The sequence below is a fragment of the Furipterus horrens genome, unplaced genomic scaffold (assembly GCF_987537825.1).
Source record: "Furipterus horrens unplaced genomic scaffold, mFurHor1.1.pri manual_scaffold_17, whole genome shotgun sequence".
NCBI lineage: Eukaryota > Metazoa > Chordata > Mammalia > Chiroptera > Furipteridae > Furipterus > Furipterus horrens.
In genome coordinates this window covers 110,980,928-110,985,567 of record NW_028327187.1, presented here as the reverse complement: position 1 = coordinate 110,985,567, position 4,640 = coordinate 110,980,928, and the positions used below count along the sequence as shown (strand labels likewise).

The window sequence follows — 4,640 nt, the reverse complement described above, 5'->3', positions numbered from 1 at the left end:
ATGTTCCTCTTTCCTCCTTCCCTTTCCTTCTCTCTAAAAATAAATAAAAATTTAAAAAATCCAACATGAGTTCTTGAACTGGATCCTGGATGAGAAAAAAAAAATTTCCCCTTTTTACTCTAAAAGACATTAATGGGACAATTAAATAAAGTTTGTAGTTTAGATGATAGTTACATCAGAAAAATACATCTAGGAAGAGAGAGAGATGGGGGGAGGGAGAGAAAGAGGAAGCAAATGTGGAAACATTTGGGAAATCTAGGTGAAATGTATACAGGAATTCTTTGTACTAGCTTTGCTATTTTCTGTGAATCCAAAGTTACTGGAAAAAAGTTAATAAAGTAATGCTTATGAATTTTTAAAATCCTGTCTGTTCTAATTGTAAGGTTATAAATAGATCAGCATCAGTTTGAACTCAAAACCATTGCACTTTGCAAATTTCAGAGTGAGTCTATGAAGAACAAAACAATAGTCAGGGACCAGTTCTGTGAAGAGTTATGTGATGATTTAAAATGTGTCCATAAATTCTTTAATATTCCTTTCAAGAGCTGGAGCTCAACTCCCCTCCTCTTGAGTGTGAGTTGGGCTTAGTGACTTGCTTCTAACAAACAGAATATAGCAGATATGGTATGTCTCTTCTGAGACTCAATCATAAAAGAGAGTGTGGTTGCAGAAGCACTGTCTTGGATCACTAGTTCTGGAGAAAGTAACTGCCTTGTCCTGAGGGGAGCCTTGTGAGAGTCCTAAATAAAGAGGACCTGGGGCCTTTTATCAACAACCCTGTGGGTGCTCCACCTTGGGTATCTAGTGACTAGTTGGACTCCTAGAGAAGAGAAAGAAATGAGTGAAAATGTAAAATAAGACATGAAGTTGAGATAAAATCACATCATGAAAGTAGGTTTAAACTAAGAGGAGATTTAGTGTAAAGGCAAACATAAGCCTCTCATGAGAGGAAATCTTGAAAGGATACTTTGCCCTTGTGTTTCTAGTACTTTCCAGGTAATTCTGATTCCTCCTTTAATTTAATCACTTATTGAGTACCACATAATTAAGACATGCTGCTTTTTCTCAAAATGCTATTTGGAAACATCCTTGACTGTGAAAAGAAGTTTTTTCATGTGATTGTCTTTACTTAGTTCTTTTGTTTCTATGGTCCTATATTTGAGAAGCAATTTTATTATTTAAAATTTATCTCCAACTCCAGGAATTTTTGGCGAAGTGGACAAGTAACTGCGGCTTGCCCAGCATCCAGATACCTGCACCATGTCAAGACGCAAGCAGGCGAAACCACAACACATCAACTTGGAGGACCCTGGTGAGCTACAGCCACAGGAGCCGGCCTTGAAGTTTGTAGATGTGGCCCCAGCAGTGCCTGTGGCAGATGGGTTGCATGCTCCAATGAACCACCTAGGGACTGGCGATGAGATGAATGGGAACCGAGTGATGGTCAAGAAGCGTTGTCGGGAAGAGACTCACATCTGTGAGACATGCTGTGGAGTGTTCTTCACCTTCTCTGAGTTCTTAGAACACAAGAAAAATTGCACTCAATATCCACCTGTCTTCATCAGGAATGACAGAGGGGAGCTGGTGCCTTCAGAAAACTTCTCTGGGGCTGTGCTGAGCCACCAGCCACACATTCCAAAGAGTAAGCACCATTACAGGGAGGGTAGCAGCAGCTCAGGGTACATGAACAACAAGCCTGGGATGGAGTCTGCTCTATACTTAAACACAGGGACTGCCCTGCCTCCCACACCCCAAGACTTAAGCTATTTATCCAAAGGCAAAGTGACCAACACTAATGTCATTCTTCAAGCACTACCGGGCACCAAGGTGGCAGTGAGTCAGTGGAGCGCAGATACACTGCCCACCCCCCCGCCCAGTGCTAACAGCATCCCGTGGGTCATGGAACACATCCTGCGTCTGCAACAGCAGCAGCTACATCAGATCCAGCTCGCCCAACAGAGGTACACACAGATGAACATGTGGCCCACCCACACTCTGCACTCTGGCGTGGCGGAAGCTCACGCCCTGAGGACCGTAGGCAGCCACACGACTCAGCAGGTTTCTGCATCCATGACTTTGCTCAGCCAGAAAGCTGGAAGCCAAGGTCAGTTTCTGGACACCTCGAACCAAGCCAGGCTACCTCACACCAACATCCCTTTCACCACCAACTCTGTGTCTCCAGGGCTGGTGTCCTTTGCCCCAAGACCAGTTGGGCCACCGGTGCTCCTGAACTACCTCCCAGGTGCTTTGATACCTCAGGCTCCAGGCTCTTTGCTCTTTGGGAGCTCTTTCTTCCCTACGGAATTAGACCTGGCCAAGAAAGGGAAAGGGAAGCCACCCAACGTGTCCCCAGTGGATATCAAACCCAAAGGCAAGGCCACCCTCTGCAGGTACAAGTGTAACTACTGTGGCAATGTTTTTAGTACTGATAGCTCTTGGCAGACCCACGTCCGTTCCCATATTGGAGAGAGACTCTTTGTGTGCTCTGTCTGTGGTCACTGGTTCACCACTGAAGGCAACCTCAAGGCACACTTTTATCAACATTTCCAGGTGAATGCAAACCTCCCATGCATGATAACAGGACATGGTACTCCCTATGCACTCCCTGTACCTGTCCCTGTAGTTGAATCGAGTTTCTCTTTAGGCAGAAAACCTGTCCTGATAACAGGGACTCCCAATGTAGGGCTGTCTCAGAATCTCTCTTTGGGGACTAATCCCAAGGACCTAAAAAGTGGCCCACTGGCCAATGACCTGCAGCCCAGGCCTTCTCCAGAAAGTGAGTATGGATCCATATACTCTTGGGTAGGGCCAACCCATAATTCCCCAAGGGATTGTGGTTTCCAAGGGAGAGGGACACCTGGGCCAGGGTCGGAGACCCTGAAGTTGCAGCAGATGGTGCAAAACATTGACAAGGTCACCACTGACCCCAGTGAATGTCCAATTTGCCATCGTGTCTTAAGCTCCCAAAGGGCCCTTAGAATACATTACAACAGCCACAGCAGACAGCAGCGATTCCACTGTGGAATCTGTGATCGGGTCTTCTTCACCGAAGCTAACCTGAAGGCACACTTCAAGGCTCACCAAACCAAGACATTCGTAAAGACCCAGCATTCATGCCCCATCTGCCAGAAGAAATTTACCAACGCGGTCATGTTGCAGCAACATATTCGGCTGCACATGGGTGGTCAGATTCCCAACACACCCCTGCCGGAGAATCCCTGTGACTTTACTGGTCCCAAGCTGACGGCGGTTGGTGGAAATGGCAGCATAAGTGCCATCTGTCATGATGACATTGAAAGCATTGATGTAGAGGAAGTCAGTACCCAGGATGCCCCCAGCAACTCCTCGAAGGTCCCTCTGCCTCTTCCTAACATGTACTCGGCATCGCCCATGCCAGCATTCACCCTGACGGCCTCCCCGGATGCCCAGGGGAAGGTGGACCCTTCTCCTGTGGTCCTGCAGCAGCAAAGTAGGAGAGGAAATGGTTTGGTGGAGAGTGGTAGCTTGATGGTGGAACACGAGGAGTATCAGAGCCAAAGTCCAGATGTCCTGGAGACCATGTCCTTTCAGGCCTCCTCCCTAGGCAACAGCCAAGCAGAAAGCATCAAGCTGAAGTCTTCTGATGCCGGCGGCAAAGCAGAGAGCTTGGAGAACAGCCGCACTGAGATGGAAGGTTGGAGCAGTCTCCCGTCAACATTTGTCCAACCCCAGCCAACCTGTGTCAAAGTTGAAGTTAGTGGTGCATTTGGATCCACAACCATGTCCCCAGGCACGACACCTTTGTTAGTGGCCCAATCAGGCCAACAGGGCAAGCAGCACATGGTACCGGAAGAACCATTTATCGGCCAGCGCTCTTCAGATTCAGGAGAAGCCTTTCGTATGTAACATATGTGGGCAAGCTTTCACCACCAAAGGCAACTTGCAGGTCCACTATATGACGCATATTGCCAACAATAGCTCTGCACATTGTGGGAGGAAGCTGACATTTGAGAACACCATGGCTCTAGGAACAGATGGAAAGAAGCTCCCGGAGATGTTTCCCCAGGAAATCATGGCCTCTTCAGTGAACATGGACCCTGTTATGTGGAACCAGTATACCACCATGCTCAATGATGGTCAGGCCATGAAGGCCAACAGTATCTCAGTAATCCAGAGTATAGACATGCCTACTCTTTCGGTTTCCCTGGGGGCCAGCTCCCTTTTCAATGACACCACTGTCTCCAAGATAGATTCACAGCATTCCCAAGCACCAGTTCTCTCACTTACTGGAAGAAAACAAGGTTGAGGTCAGCTAAGGTAAAGAGAACCCATTCGGAAGGAGAAATGCAGAGTGACTGCTGTAGTACTGGACCTTTTTTTTCTCCAAGTTCTAAATTTGTTTGTGGTTTTTCTATTACAGTTGTCCCACTTTTTCCCCCTTGTTCTCCCCCACCCTACCCACCCCTTCTCCCACAGTCAGTCCCCACCTCGTTGCCCATGTCCATGGGTCATTTATACTAGCTCCTTGACTAGACCCTTCCCCTTCTTACCCCTCTTCTCCCCTACCCCCTACCCCCAGTCACTGTTAGTCTGCTCCTTGTTTCCATGCCTCTGGTTCAATTTTGCTTGTTTGTGTTGTTCATTAGTTTCTTGTGTCAGGT

At 47.4% G+C, this 4,640-nt stretch overlaps 1 pseudogene; it reads left to right on the top strand.

The window, feature by feature from the left end:
* Window positions 1-1,260: 1,260 nt before the first annotated feature.
* LOC149991826 (sal-like protein 4 pseudogene) lies at window positions 1,261-4,285 on the top strand (annotated as a pseudogene).
* Window positions 4,286-4,640: the final 355 nt, after the last annotated feature.